Here is a 17,093-nt window from a genome sequence, read left to right as displayed (position 1 = left end):
ACTCCAATAAGCGAATCACCTGTTACCGTAGACCCTGATGTCTATTTCAAGGAAAAAAGGTAAAAATCTTATCTATCTATATATTGGCGAGTAGTTGGGTACTTTAAAGAAAGGGCGATAGAAGTCGTTACAGATATTCTCGTAGAATCCGGGCGTCCGCCGTCCCTCAAGGTGCGTGGCGGGGACACGCCTAATAATAACCCAGCACGCGCGCTTTTTACCACTCGCACCACGGCACCCGGCAATCTGCCAAGCACACGTCACACATTACCTCATAAAACTAAACTTTGAGAAAGGACTCCTAAATTAGCAAGGACGCACATCCCTATCATCTTTGCTCAACCAAAATGGCCGACGGGAGCTGTCAAGATATATTTATGAAACCAGGAATAGACGCAACAGAAGCTCGCGAGTCACCTTGAGATTATATAACGGTTATCCGTTATTCATATTTGGAATTTTCGAAAAGCGTGACGTAGGTGTGACGTGGCGTGACGTTAAGCCACTCCTTCTAATAAATTTATTGTTTGGCATGTATACGGATGCGTTGGAGCCAAGAAATTACAGCGTTCGGTAAAAAAAATATTGAATGAAGCTCCTGCAGCTGCCAACGCCGTGTTTACTAGTAGACGGTTGCACAATTTGACGCTGATTTTGGAATGTACGCGCTGGTTGGCGGCGTTGCCGGGATTTTTAACGGTTTTCATGGGTGGTTTAGGACGGTTTTGACCAAAACGGAACACACGGCCCAATTCGAACTTTAAGATACGTCAGTTAATAGATCTAGAAAAGATATGGATTAGATATGTCAGTGTCAAATGTGACATTTCCCCGAACAAAAACGTCACTTTTGACACTGACACATCTAATCCATATCGTTTCTAGATCTATTAATTGACGTATCTTAAAGTTCGAATAGGGCAGACATACTGCTGTATTCGAACTTCAAGATATTCACAAGAGACGACACGTACTAGATCCATTCTAGATACGTTATAGTTTAGATATCAACTAGTTCTCTTTTGCAACACAATTCGGGCAACCAATGTCACTTTTACGTTAGTTAGAGTAAGATATCTATTAGATGTGAATTAAATCTCTAAGTCATATCCTGTGGAAGAGTATCTCCAGCATCGCGCAAATGTCAAATTTGACAGCTTAGATCTTAAACATATCGTTATCGTATCTTGGTGATGTCTAAAAGATATCTAATAGATAACTATTTCAACTTTACTACACTATTTTAAATTTAACTCGTTCGCGTCTTTCATGTAGACTTTGCAAAGCTAAGAGAATCAAAAGGACATTTTTGAACTACACTCTACAGCTTGGCAAAAACGAGTAGAAATTAAAAAGTGGCAACACTGTAGTGTCGTCCCTTTCAAACCAATTTATATGTATAAGAAAATGAGACGGGAGACTACCGCTAGAGACCAGGTTAAACGATAAAATGTATTCGAACTTCAAGATATTCACAAGAGACGACACGTATTAGATCCATTCTAGATACGTTATAGTTTAGATATCAACTAGTTCTCTTTTGCAGCGCAATTCGGGCAACCATTGTAGCTTTTACGTTAGATAGAGTAAGATATCTATTAAATGTGAATTGGATCTCTAAGTCATATCCTGTGGAAATCGTTCAAGAGTATCTCCAGAATCGCGCAAATGTCAAATTTGACAAGTTAGATCTTAAAAATATCGTTATCGTATCTTGGTGATGTCTAATAGATATCTAATAGATGTCTATTTCAAAATCCGAATCGGGCCCCTAGACCACAACATAAAAAAACCGGGCAAGTGCGAGTCGGACTCGCGCACGAAGGGTTCCGTACCATAATGCAAAAAAAAAAACAAAAAAAAGCAAAAAAAAACGGTCACTCATCCAGGTACTGACCACTCCCGACATTGCTTAACTTTGGTCAAAAATCACGTTTGTTGTATGGGAGCCCCATTTAAATCTTTATTTTATTCTGTTTTTAGTATTTGTTGTTATAGCGGCAACAGAAATACATCATCTGTGAAAATTTCAACTGTCGGACGGACGGACGGACAGCGAAGTCTTAGTAATAGGGTCCCGTTTTACCCTTTGGGTACGGAACCCTAAAAATATACGTACCTGTTTGAACTTGTAGAAAGTTATTTTAAAAACTAAAGTTTTAATTTTTAACAAGCAGAAACTTCTGCGAACGATGCTATTAAGCCCAGAATAAATTTAAAAGTGGAAAAAATTACTGTCTTGGGTGAGACTTGAACTCACGGCCTCTGGATCGATAATCCAATCTTTTTTGCAATCTGGATCTTTGCTGGCTAGGGATGAGGTCTTGGTGGCTCAGATGGCAGAGCGCTGGAGTATCGATCCAGAGGCCGTGAGTTCAAGTCTCACCCAAGACAGTAATTTTTCCACTTTTAAATCAAATTAAAGTTATCTAAACTAAACTATGGATTAAAGACAAGATCAAATTAGCTAAGTACTAAATCAATTATAGGGATAGAAACTAATTACTATGCAAAGCGAGAGATACTTTTACAGTGAACTAGGTATTTCTCTTTTTTTTTGGAATCCTTACTACAACGCGGACCGAACAGTTTTTCTTTTAATTACTTCAGCCTAACGAATTCGAACCAACTCTAGGGTGTAGACGTGACTTTCCTTTCTTTCCTAGTTTCTTGCGGACACTACAGAAGAAAAATCCTCAGGGTATACTTACAGGACGATTAACTTGTTTGTAACCGTATTTTTAACAAGTTTTTGTCATTAATTTCAATTTTGATAGGTACAAGCTTTTGTCGCGTCTGTACTTTTTTTCAACAGTATATTGCTATACATACATAATATACATATTGCTAAAAAGCAAAGCTTTTTTCCTGAAAATAACAATTACTGCATTACTCATTACTAATTATATCTTCTTCCCAGACTTAAGCATTCTTTTCTTAGCAGACGCAAGCATTTACATTTTTTAAAGATATTCCAAATTTAAAATCGGACTTTGACTCGTAATGTCACTGCAGTAACTGACCAAACTGTTCATTTGTTTACTACTTTACACAACTGCATACAAAATTCTGCGCCAATCTTCCAATAAATATCCACTTAGTATTCTGCGTGTATCGGAACAGGTAGGCGATTCTGTTGTAACGAATTGATATGGTTTTAATGTTTTGATACGACCTTAATCGTGAACACCAAGCGTTTAATTTTAGTTTTTAATTTTAGATACTGTACCCTAATATGTAGTTTACATTAACCTTTTTTATAATAAGCGTTAGGCTCACGCTGATTGGTGCTGACGAGATGCAATCACTCAATCAGGAGTCGTCTTATAAGGCATTTTGCTTGCACTTATTGGTGCGCGTGAGATGCTCGATGACACAACTCAAGGTGATATCAAAATAAAACCTAAAACGGTCATTGTTTCTTTCGTTTCATCATCATCATAATTTAAGAGCATGGCTCTTGTCGGTGGAGTATGCGCCAGTTTTTGCGGTCCTCGGCCAGGTTCTTTAGGTCCGTTCTTTCGTTTATGACATCTATTTCGTTTCATCTATATCAATTACACAATCGCGGTTTTACTTGAACTAACGCAAAATAAAGAATTTAATGGATTGCATATACTTGAGAAAATTCGATTCAAGCCGCCCTGGCCCGGGTGGCCGAGCATCTGCTGCGAGCGGTATCATGGCCGCATTTTATCACTTGTCTTGTCATGCGTCACTTCCGTACATAATTGTTAGAACGTGACAGGTATGATGAAAAATGATAAAAAACCGACCAACTTAGCCCTACTGGGCACTTAATAATATTTCCTAATATGATTTATTTAAAAGCGCTGGTGGTCTAGCGGTGAGAGCGTGCGACTTTTAATCTGGAGGTCGCGGGTTCAAACCCCGGCTCGTACCAATGAGTTTTTCGGAACTTATGTACGAAATATCATTTGATATTTACCAGTCGCTTTTTGGTGAAGGAAAACATCGTGAGGAAACCGGACTAATCCCAATAAGGCCTAGTTTACCCTCTGGGTTGGAAGGTCAGATGGCAGTCGCTTTCGTAAAAACTAGTGCCTACGTCAAATCAAGGGATTAGTTGTCAAGCGGACCCCAGGCTCTCATAAGCCGTGGCGAAATGCCGGGATAACGCGAGGAAGAAGAATATGATTTATTTATTTATTTTAATCTTTATTGCACAATACATGAAGGTACAAATGGCGGACTTAATGCCTTAAGGCATTCTCTACCAGTCAACCAATGGGTCAAACCAGAAAGATTAAGTAGGTGCAGGTGATCAACACTTTATGAAATAGTTAAAACATTATCAGCTTTCAAAGTTCGCGTTCGAGTCTGCGCCGGTCCGTCACCGTAAACGCAACCTCCTGATGACACTCCTCGGTACGGAGTGAAACATGTCGAGCGTTTTTCGACTTAGTACGTGAGTGACCCGTTCTTAATATATTTAATATATCTGTGTCTAACGGAACTTTTGTTATAAAAATTTCAAAATTTCAAAGTTGCATTAAAAGTGTTTTCTCTAAGTGATGAATTGATGTATGATTTGTATGGGCGGCGTGCTTTACGGCATTGTTTATGATAAACTTTATCATTCTGATAGCCATCGGTGGCATTCCTGTCTTGCCAATTGTATTGAGTTAGTACTTGAACATGCATGTCAATAGGACTTCAAATTACATATTAAAATATCAGTTTATTAAGAATTGGTCCGTGTGAATGCACACGGGCCAATTCGAAAGTACACTGATATCAGAATAATATTTGAATCATGTTGCTTAGTCTCCCTGGCGCCAATATATGTATGTACATATCCGGACAAGTACGAGCGAAATACACAATTCAAATATGATCCTGAAGTCGGTATTCGAATTGGCCGTGACAAATAGAGTCCTTTGCGATATACAGCTTATATCGCGCAAGACATGACATGCACGGCTAGCATATGATTGGCACGACAGTCGACAGGCGAGAAAACGCCGCGACATAGAGCTTTCTCGCGAATCCGAAGCAAAAGCACTTAACTTTTAATAATAATGCTATGACAGAAAGTGAATGCGTGATTAGTGCAACAATAATACGCCCAATAAATTAGTAGAGGGAATGCGCAGCACAAAAACTGCAAGTAAAATTGGTCGATGCGTCTTGAATATAAATAGGTGCAAATTTGTTCATTTTCATTTTTATTTTAGAGGCCCAAAGGAATAGAATTTGTTTATCAAAAATTTCTTTCCGTGAAAAATATAATTGGGGTATTATTTGCTAAGGTATTTTACAATGAATAAGTAAATAAATATTTGGGGATTTCCCTACACAGATCGACCTAGTCCCAAACTAAGCAATGCCGTAGTGTAGGAGACGATATACATTCTTTAGATACATAGATGACATCCATAATTGAGAAAACCACGCAAATAAATCCCATACCGGGATTCGAACCCGGGACCTCCTACTACTAGGACGGTACTAGGAGGCTGTTCTTTCATCAGAAAAGACACAAAACGCTGTTAAAAAAGATTTTTACTCAAGTGCGTGTTATTAATTATTCGTAAGTGCTATGTAATGACATAAGTGCACTAGTCAAGTACTTACAATGTGTACTATGTGTCAGTTACCCATTGAGCTCCTAACTTAGCACGACGCATGTTCCTACGTGACCACGATCGAAGACAATGACCCTCGATTTGACTACGTCAAGACATACAGAGAGCCTACCGCGAATCACGTTCGTCGTGTTGCCTCCCTGTTACACTTACGTACGAATTTACAAGTGCGAAAAAGAGGCAACACGTCGAACGCGGTTCGTGATAGGCCCTCTGTCCATTATGTCGGTACGGTGTAAGGTGCAGACGGAACGTTTTTGAAATTGTGAAACTTTTTACATGGAAAGTCCTGTGTTTTTTCTTATGTTCTTTAAGTATTTTTGCTCATTTTTTTATGTTTGAAGTACTCTGACAGATCTTACAGATCTGGGGTCCTAGCCTAGATGAGAATCATTGATAGAAAACGCTTATCGGATCTAACTTAAATAAACGCCTTAAACAGCTTTCAAGAAAAGGATCGTACGGCTGTGCCTTTACTTTTTGCTCAACTTAGAGAAGGCACTGCCTAGCCCCGAATTATACAAAGTGGTCCCTTTTCATTGCTAGTAAGTGTACACAAACACGATAACCCCAGCAATTACGAGAAGACGTCGATTCCGGACGGTTACGGTCGCCGTATGCAAATGTGAGGATTAACAGAACCTTAAGCTCGATGCTAGAATCCCTGCTCCCCTACCAGCATACGTACGCTAAAGCAGTAGGTCAGCTCTGTGTTCTAGCCATTTTTAACCTCACGTCTTTGTATGGTCTAAGAAAAGAGTAGAAATTAAAAATTGCCAATTCTGTAGTGTCGTCCCGTTTTCTTATATATATTGATTTGAAAGGGACGATACTACAGTATTGCTATTTTTTAATTTCTACTCTTTTTTTGTCAGACTATATGAGATATCATATATACATGGTGGTCAAAAAATAAGTGCATTACCGTTGCCAGGGAGGTTTTAAGATTATACTGAGCAACGTTTATTATGGGACCAACTCCGAAAACGCGATAAATTAAATTACCCATCCATAGAAAATGGACCAGCCAAAATGTATGAAATAGCCAAATTTTTTTAGAGTAGATAGAGTGATTCTTGAGGAAGGTTTAGGTATATCATTTGTTATTGTGTAACCCGTGCGAAGCGAAGGGTAGCTAGTATTTAAATAAAAAAATATAACTTTGTCATTACAGATATTTTCTTTTTAACTTTTACAGTTAGAGTATCACCACCTCATTGAAGCCCTGATTTTTTCGTGACATGATTGAATAATATGTATTTGTGTTTGAAAGACTTTTTGCAAAAGTTTAAGCTTATTTGCTCACGAAGTTAATTATCACGTCTCGAACGTCTACTCAGTTACACTACTGCTTTACCACATGTATATCCTGAGTTAAGCTGGAAAGCCCCCACAAGTTAGTGTGTCGTCGGCTTAGGTAAGATATAGGCAAACATGTTAGTACGCTATTGGCAGGAGTTAGTCATATTAATGGCTCAGAATTTATTGGGTGCAGCTCGCCTTAAGTTTACGAGGCGGGGAAAGGAGTAGAGCATAGGTTAGTAGATTACATAAGTCAAACATTTATTCAGTAAATAGGGCACAAGCTCTTTCACATGTCAAGTTGTTTTATAAGTAATAAAAATAAATAACCAAAAAAATGAAATACAAAATTACAAATTAATTATATCAATGGAAAATTAGATAATTACTTAGATGTGTGTACAGTCTCTAGATATCGATGTACACAAAAAAACTATAACAAAAAAAATAAACACCAAATATACAAAAAAAAAATGAGATGTAAGTCTCTTAAATCAGAGCAAAGAGAGATTATATGTATACACGTTTTACGAATATGCTCAGTAGATAACAAATAATAAATTTGGAATACAGAATTTCATAAAAAAGTTTCGTTGGTGCCTAAATTAAAATCCTATTAAAACCTTGACTTTAAAGAGTGACTTAAGAGAGTGTTCCTTCCAGAAAATGATTAATTTTTATGACAAGAATGTGACCAAATATGGTCAATTGCACACTTTTGCACCAAAAATGTTCACACTTTTGCACCAAAATTTGTCACACTATTGCACCAAAAATTCCGATGTCTAGTTTTTCCGGCTACGCAAATTGCGCAACAGAACAATAAATAACAATTAACAATTTATACATGCGTCATTGTAAATAAAAATCGGCGCGTGAGTCGAATGCCTTTAGCATATATTATTTGCAAATAATGCTAGTAGATACTAGCATCAGCCGCGTCTACTAAAAATACATATATACTTGGTCAAGTAAATCTTGTCAGTAGAAAAAGGCGGCAAATTTAAAAAATGTAGGCGCGAAGGGTTATCGTCCCATAGAAAATTTGAATTTCGCGCCTTTTTCTACTGACAAGATTTGCTTGACCAATTATATTATCAGACGAAAAAAAAAATCAACAGGATTAAAAAAAATTACAGAACGGAGAACACGGTTTTGTGCATTTGTGTTCAAACTGTATTTTTTACCCGAAATAGTTACATTTTTGTACTAAAGATGATCACAATTTTGCACCAACAATTTAAAAGATTTGCACCAAAAATTTCGATACCTATTTGTTACGCAATAGAATAATAACAATTAACAAGCTAATTCATGCGTCAGGCATTGTAAAAATCGGCGCGTGAGTCGAATGCCTTTGGCGTATTTGCAAATAATGCTGGTGCATCGTCCGCCGCTCACCTTGCGTGGCGTGTGGTGAATAGCAAATAGTGCACTTGGTATTGTTGGTGCGTTTTGGATCAACGTAATCGGGTTCGGTGTTCTCACATTTAATTGTAACAATGTTTCTCGGTTGACGAAGTAAAAATAAGTAAAAAGATAATTTTGTTAGAAAAAACAGTTTGTGTTTATTGTGATTTTTTTATAATTTCCTAATTGAATTCTTTTTTACTTATGACAAGAGATTAGCCCTAATTTCATCTAGGTGAGTGATACAATATTCTGGGGCAAATAAAACAAAATAATACTTAAATCTTAGGTTAGAGTGTGAAGTTTAGAATAATCGATTTTATTTCGTTTTGGTCCCATAATTAAAGTTTTAATTATGCTCTATAATCAACTGGTAGAATGACTAGACTTGAAAAAACCTTGTCAATACGGGTAAGTGTGGCATATTTTAACTAGGAATTGATATAAACAAAAGATTAAACTATATAACTGTTGATAAAATCATGGTTGGCCACAAAAAGTGCCAGATTACGAAGAAATGAAGGTAAATTGGTTTGTTTACATTGTTTGTCATTTCTATTGACCTCCACTTAAGATCAAGCCAGTCATTGTAACTTTTTAACCACATCCCTAAGAGTCACGTCAATAAAATATATTTATCGCGTATCGCCGCGATAAGCGCCATGTTTGAATCGATACGCGACTGCCCAACTTTTCCAATTAATTCTTATAACAAAACATGTTGCGGAGACGCTGCCGCAATAATAATGAGTTTTGAAGGGATTGAGGAAAATAGGATAAGTGTTCTATGTAACTTTGGTGATTCGGACGAAAATTGAATAGTGTTTCATAGTAAGTTCACTGAGTTTCCGATATCCCTCATATAGGATACAAGAGTATAGTTTCTTTTTAAATTACCTAAAGATACGTACTATACACGGTGTAACATGAGGAAACCGAATAATTTTAACCACGCATTTCTGAGGTCAAAAGAAGTAAAAAATGTAATATGATTTTAGGTCAATTTCGCCAAAATAAAAAAATTTTTTTGTTTTGTTTTTTTTAATTTTTTTTAACGTATTTGTACATAAAACTTAAATGTTATTGGTAAACTTGCCACTTAAAATTGATTTTTACATTTTTTTTTCGTAGCACCTACTTTTTGAAAAGTGTTACTTGTCATTTTTTGACATCTATCAATAAGGATATTTAGACTACGTCCCATAGCAGCAACATCACCATCAAAAAGGTATTTTACACTATGTAACAATAAAAACTTGTTTTTTTTTAAAATTAATAATATCTCTGAAACTAGGCGAATTTCAAAAAAGTTTATAGGATTTTAGTCTCTAAATATGATCAGGAATACGCTGTTAAAATTATTCGGTTTACTCATGTTACACCGTGTAGATTGGACCAAGTTTATTGCGGATCTATAGGCGTACGCATGGTAGGGCAAGTGGGGCAACTTGCCCCACCCTGGTCTGTGGTCCGACGAGAAGCTAAAATTTTTTAGGAACATTTAAGGCTCGTAACCCTATTTCTGCCCCACCCTTTAAAAAATGCTGGTTACGCCTATGTGCGGATGCCGTTTAGTAGGTACGCTTTTGACGAAACCTGTGCTGTAGATTTAGTAACATTAATACTTTACATAATTAAAGATTGTCGGGTTATTGGGGTTACTGAGGTTGGGGTGTGTCTCCCGATCCCGCGAAAACTATATGTCCCATTTACTAAATTTGCGAGACGGTTTGACTTGTTATGCATTGTCACGATTTACGACATACATAAAATTGAATTGCAAGCCATAAACAAAATAAGAAGGAGCGTATTCGGATCTAATAAAATGCAAATTTGATTCCAGACTCCACTGAGTTTGGAATCAAGTAGATGGTCTCTACAGATTGACTTTAGTTAGGTAAGTATGTCCTGGTAATGCATCAAAATACATATGTTGAATTATTGTCAAATGATATTCGTTGTACGTATAGATTAGTTGAGTGATCCATTTTAAATGCATTAGGGTCTGTGCGGAAAGAGAAGAGTTGTAGAATATATGTATGGGCTACCACATTTCACGACTCTTCTTTTTCCGCACAGACTCTATAACCGGGTTCTCATTAACATTAATTTCTTGTTTTAATCATCAATGCTTTTTTTTCACTCAAAATTTTCCCAGACATTTTCTTTCCTCTCTATTCTTAAATACACAACAATTAACTGTGAACAAAACCCTCACCGTAACCTTGAGGTAGCCATTATTTAGAACATTTTTCACCCGATTTTGAATCTTATTTCTTTAAAGTTTAGCCCTACGGGTAACCTTGGAGAGTTGACCGCGCGCCAAATAAAATATTAGGCGGTATCAGGTTCGCTCGAAAGTTATGAATCATAAAGTTTCGGTAGCAATTTTCCAGTGATTGGTTGTTGCGAATTGGGAAATTGGGAGGCTGATTAGATGGCAGGAAGTGATCAGTGTGTAGGATCTTAAATATTAGTCTGGGGTATTTGACAAGTTTCTCAAAAAGGTGGCAAATTAAAAAAATCGATCGAGTCGAACTCGCGCCCAAGGGTTTTTCCAACATTTTTAAGGCCAACTCTCGCTTGATTGCAGATTTCTTATAGGTTTTCTTGTTTCTGTAATCTATAGGTAGGTAATCAACTATTTTCTGTGCTTTTTCCAAAATTTTAGGCCCAGTAGTAACGGATATAAAGGGATGGTCATTTAATTGGCGTTTTTTCTTAAAAATATTATATTTCGAAGCTTTTCTACGAAAATGATTCGCCTAACTAAATTACTTAATATGTTTTCAAACCAAAAAAAAATGCAGATAAATGATACCTATGGAAAAAGAATTAGGAATTACCATTGTTATGCTAGTTTTTTCCGGACTATGTTCGATTTTTATCAGTGGGTTTATTTTATGTAATCGGGTTTTTGTGTATTTCATTGTTTTAATAAAGTTGTTAATTCTCCATAGTTATAACAGTACAATTAATAAATACTCAGCATTTTTTTTTATCCATGAAAGCTCTACGAATAGACACTAACACGTAGCCTAAATTCTAACTCAAACTTCATCAACATACCGGAGTCCTGAGATACCGTTGTGAACTTGCACGCGCTCCCGGATGTTTGTTTGTATGTATGTATGTACACGTAATCGGCTAATACGTGAACAAGCGCCATTATAATAATGAGGCGGATTCTGAATACTGAGTGTGGAAGGGGTTTGAAAAGGGATTTGAGGTGAGAAGCAATTAAGCGTAATAATAATTAAAGTTAATTATATGTAAATAATTAACATTTGAAAAGTATAATATGTAGGTAGAGATGTGCGTAATAACCATACTTAGATACCTATGTCTACATACAAGATTATGTAGATAGGTACACGTCAGCATTTACCTATTACACCTCAGCATGAACTAAAATCAAATAATTAAAAACGACACCGCTTTAGATTTTAGGTTGTAGTTAATGATTATCGGGTTATATTTGAGCGCATTTTTCTCGAGAAAATGGGTTGCCAGTCTCGTATCTTTATACAAACTCGCTGCGCTCGGCCGTATAACTACTCGCCGTCAAATTCCTAATTTCCAGGCCTGAGCGGCTACCGCGAAAACCGAAATTCGCAAATTGCGAATCTTTCTCTTTTACTTCAATGAAGCCGAATTAGAGTGACAGAGAAAAATCCCCGCAATTTGCGAACTTCGATTTTCGCGGTTATAGCCCAGTGCTTAAGTTCTACGAGTTGCAGATCGTACTACGATCATTAAAGCTACCAGAATAAGCTTCCACGTTACGTGCAACTTTGCATACGTCACGTTATCTTGGGAGCTCCGTGCATCCGTATTGGTAGATATATCACCGAGAACCACACCTGTTGTTTTGATGAGTTAGGACTAGGGAATGCAAATCGGTTATTTTCGGTTAGGGGTCATCCATTAATTACGTCACACGAATTTCTAGGTTTTTTGACCCCTCCCCCCCTCCTTGTCACACTTGGTCACATTTGGCAAACCCCTCCCCCCTAGTGTGACGTCACATTTTTTCTACGAAATCGCCAAATTGAATTAAGTAAGTACCTAAGTATTATTAATATTTTATCAAAATATTTTTGACGATATAAATATTAGTAATTTTATAACCCAAAACTGCTTAGGAAAGAAAATTAAACGAATAAAAACGATTATCGTTTTAAAAACTTGTTATTTAAATGTACAGCGAATAAAATAATTTAAATAAATTTTCGGTTACTGATGAAGTTAAAGTGACGTCACAAAGTTTGTGTCTCCCCCCTCCCCCATGTCACAATATGTCACATTTTCTTGACCCCCTCCCTCCCCCTAAACGTGTGACGTAATTAATGGATGACCCCTTATTTTTTGTATGGTAATAATCGGTTATTAACCGAAACCGCGGTTATTCCCATACAAAAAATAACCGATTTGCATTCCCTAGTTAGGACGGGGATAAAAATGTTTATAGCTGGTTTAATAGTATATTTAACGCTTGAATGAGTCACGCTAGACCGGGCCGGGCCTGGGCCGAGGACCGACATGTTATTTTCTATGACGGCTAATCGGTGATAACGTGGTGCTTTCCATAGAAAACGAAGCGCTGGAAGCTCCGGCCCGGCTACGGCCCGGTCTAACGTGAGTCATCCTTAAAGCGGTGCTTTGTTGAGTTAGTGACGAGCTATATTTTTATAAAAAAAAATATAAATATTTAAGTAGATATCGGGTCTCCTGTCGTCTTGTATGTACAATGTACATACATAATGTTACCAGTACCAATTCACATCCATCAATCTGGTGTTATATACTAACTGTTAAAAAACGAATAATAAGAAAGTTTACTGAAAAAAACCGTAAAAGATATACCTTGTATAAATATCAGATAAATATTCTCTTCACACCTTTACCAGGCGTAGCTCACTCCGCGATTTCATCGCGTCGCTACAGGTACATGCGGTCCACACCAATTTTGGTGTCTATCAGTAGTTAGGTACCGCGCACCGCTACGGAAAGGATGCCTGCTCACGCTTGCGCCACCTTGCGGTCATATCTATCGTAATAGACGCGTTTTGTTAGAGAGTGACTGTATATACCTAGTACTGTTATTTATTCTGTGCCTATAAGGTACATTCATTCAGTAATTTTTCTTAAATACCTAAGGGTTTGGGATTACTCCGAAAGTGAAGAAAAATCTCCCCCGTTGTAACTGTAGAGGACCAAAACAACTGTATTTTGCGTATATTTATTGATATTTTGAATTAGTACTTGATACATTTCTTGCTTCACGTATGTTTGAGTGATGTTCGGGACCAGAACTAGAATTGCATTAGAGGAAGTTCTTCGATTAGTTAGATGTAAGCTCGAGGCCGCTGCAGCGGGTAAGGCGCCAGTTTTAGCGGTGGCAGGCGTGACTCACTCCGCGATTTTGTCGCTTAGCTAGAAGTGCATCCGTTCGGCCCCAATTTTGGGGTTTGCCATAAGCCGCGCGTGGCGCTATCGCAACCTAACGGCCATATCTGTGCTGATCGTAACAGACGCGTTTTGTTAGAGAGTGAGTCTTCTGTACCTAGTACTATTATTTATTCTGTGGCGGTGGCTATCAGCGTCATGCGGGTCATTATCAGAAATCGTTAATTTTATAGCATTTTCGGTGCAGCGGAGTGGTGTTAACGGTATTGGTATAAACAATTTGAACCCTAATGATTAATTAGCGTTAATTACGTTAATACCTATAATAAACTTAACTTACCATTTCGTCGGGTGACAAGCAAAAGTCACTAAGTACTATCAAAAAATTAAAGTAACAATGAACTTTATTACACTTGTAACACGGTTTATTGTCCAATAATTTCAATGGTGTTAGTTATGACTTTTGCTTGTCACCCGACGATTTCAGTTGGAATTACATATCTATACAGTATACACCAGTTCTGTTAACACCACTCCGCTGCACCAAAAATGCTATAAAATTTACGATTTCTGGTTATTTTACCTTTTTTAATCCCCGACGCAAAAAGAGGGGCGTTATACGTTTGACGCCAATGTCTGTCTGTCTGTGGCATCGTAGCTCCAACGGTTGTACCGATTTCGATGCGGTTTTTTACATGAAAGCGAGTTTTAGAAAGTAGTTTGAAGACTATCAGCTCTTTTCCAACATGAAGTAATGCATACATATAAAATGATTAAAAAATAATAATAGCTATCTACTACAGCACTTCAATTTGTCAATTAAATGACTGACACTGAAATCCAAATTTTTGTGTCGACACGCGTATGAACTACTGGGTAGGTTATTTATACATTTATGTAGGATAACAAAATTTCAGATCAGAAACCCTTGAAATGATCTCATTTGTCATTTCTCACCTTAAAAAAAACATATTTCCGATAACCGCTGCCGCTTAAAAGTCGCTTGCCTTTCTTAACCGCTGCCACACCGGCCGCAGCCTTTGTTCTTGAAACTATTTTCTATCGCAGCGTTCAGCTGGCCGTACAAACAGCAACGCTCCTAACTGTACATCGGTGGACCTTATTACAAAAGGCATAAGGTCCACCGATGGACAGTTAACAGTGTGGGCGGCCGTACGGTATAAATACGCGCTGCTAAAATATGGCGGCCCGTGATTGATTCGGCGATTTCAACGGGGAACGGCGATCGCGATTAGGCGAAATAGCATGATAAGCATAGGCGATTTTGGTATTAGTTTTTATCACGTGATAAGTTTGTGTCTCTTTCTGACAAGATTCGTCTTTATCGCGTGATAATATTCTAATTTTTTTGTCACAATTTGATTATTTAATCGCGCTTTCTGACTGCGGTCATTCTTATTAATACTTGAAAAAGTTTGCTTCACTCTCTGACACTCGATAGTCGTCGTCAATAGGTTGTTCATTAAGCTTGATTTGATAAAAAGTTCTGGATGAGATATGGCTTAAATGTTCAGGGGATCAGACCGCGTAGCCAACATGCCAATCGCTTATGCTCCGTAGCGATCGCAACGCAACTGTCACTGTCGCACTAATATGGAAGAGTGATAGAGATACACAATGCGTTTCGTTGTCGAAGCGATAGCGATGGTTACCTTGGCTAGGCCTTCTACTTGACTTTGGACACCAAACTTTAGAATAGTTTGTGCTATGCAGCTTTGATCTTCGCACCTTCTTCCCATCGGGAGTTTGATATGATCGCTTGTATCTCTTATAATGGCTTTGCAAAAGATGTCTCTTGTTTATCTAGAAAATTGAATCACGGAAATCGCGGTAATCCCCGAAACCCAAAATCACAAAAGCTACAAACGTCAAACGGGCGGGCTGAAAAAACAGTTGCGAAACTAGGTGAGCGACTCACGTCAAAAATATGCATGCATTTGTCGTCTTATTGCAATGGCATAAAGAACAGATTTGTGTACATGTTTCTGGTGGTCGGATGACGGTTTACGACTGCTACGAAACGGCTATCAAACGTTCAGTCGGTTTGTTCGTGACGGTTACCTTTTACTTCCAAATTCTTCTCTCCGATTGAAGTTTTCAGAATGTAGTTTTTTAGTTTTTCATAAAAATTGTAAGTTAATTTACCACTGGTTACGTCAACGAATTTTTTATGGTATGGTATCTATGGCATAATATAGTAAGAGTGACATTCCATTTCCAACTGCAGCTGCAATACTGTTCATTTTACTATGGAAACGCGTCGCTGTCATTGTCAATTGCCATAGAAAATGAACAGTATTGCAGCTGCAGTTGGAAATGGAATGTCACTTTAACTGTCTAACTAGACCAGGAAAAGTGGAGTATTTGGAAAACGCTAGGTTAGGAAGAAGAGTATGTAAGGTACTACCTTAACTTAATTTTGTATAGCAGAAGTCTGCAAGCGATATGAGTCCTAAGGCGTATACTTATGAGTGTTATGATGGAAATATTCGCTGTCATCGAGTGAAGTCTCGCTAGCTTAGTTGGCCGGGTTATGGGCTAGTATCCAGGCTACAGCTAGTACAGGTAGTGATCCAGAGTCGCAGGTTCGAATCTCGTTCGAAACAGTGAATTTCTACACTTTTCATTTATTTCTAGGCTTTGTTAAGTAGGTTACTCTGCTCTATATTTCTAAATTTTTGTTTTTATCTGATAAAATATTGTATTTACTGAAAACAATGATCACAGCACACGTACCCCATCCATCAAGTTCCTAGAAAGTTGACAGGGCGCACCCGGACTTTTCCATCTTTGGAAATTCTAAATATCCACGCATATTCTTCGTGCGTACGCGCACAGCTTAGTTACAATCGCTTAGCGCCACTTGCACCGTTCTAACCTGGGTTAACCGGTTAAACCTGGAGTTGTGGTCACCAGTACAATTTGACACTGGGTTAATGGTTTAACCGCTTAACCCCGGGTTTTTGGGATGGTGCAAGTGGCCTTTAGCGGCCACGGGTCAATTAGGTGTCTCAGATAAAACCGATATAAATAAGCTTTACACATGAGTAATTGTGTAATACACAATTACACATCTTATATTCTACGGGGTGGATACCTTTTGGATAAGGATGATGTGAAGAGACAACTTAAGTTAAGACTGTCAGAGGGGCCGTTTTGTGTTCCTAAGATTTCTTATATCATCTACTTAAATATAATTATGGAGTTCAAGGACACACGTCTTCGAATTAATTTGGTTTCAGGTATCAGGTGCCAAAATGCTCTTTTCTTTGCGTTTCTATGGCATGACATTTTAAGTCCCTTATGGCCTTCTATCGATTCTTCAATCACTATTGTCCAAAA

The 17,093-nt window shown here is 37.7% G+C and overlaps 1 protein-coding gene, 1 long non-coding RNA gene and 1 other non-coding gene across 12 annotated transcripts in view; 2 read left to right on the top strand and 1 right to left on the bottom strand.

Moving 5' to 3' along the window:
• Positions 1-17,093, bottom strand: part of LOC134675587 (uncharacterized) — a 358,978-nt gene that overhangs the window by 52,900 nt on the left and 288,985 nt on the right. The gene's annotated exons all lie outside the window — the stretch shown is intronic.
• LOC134675570 (nuclear factor 1 B-type) overlaps positions 1-17,093 on the top strand; it is an 80,327-nt gene that overhangs the window by 20,561 nt on the left and 42,673 nt on the right. The window lies entirely within an intron of this gene.
• Positions 2,322-2,394, top strand: Trnad-auc (transfer RNA aspartic acid (anticodon AUC)). Its single transcript has one exon. It is a non-coding gene; the product is annotated as a tRNA-Asp (tRNA).

This window comes from Cydia fagiglandana, chromosome 22 (assembly GCF_963556715.1).
Source record: "Cydia fagiglandana chromosome 22, ilCydFagi1.1, whole genome shotgun sequence".
Classification (NCBI taxonomy): Eukaryota; Metazoa; Arthropoda; class Insecta; order Lepidoptera; family Tortricidae; genus Cydia; species Cydia fagiglandana.
This window is presented reverse-complemented; position numbering and strand designations above follow the sequence as displayed.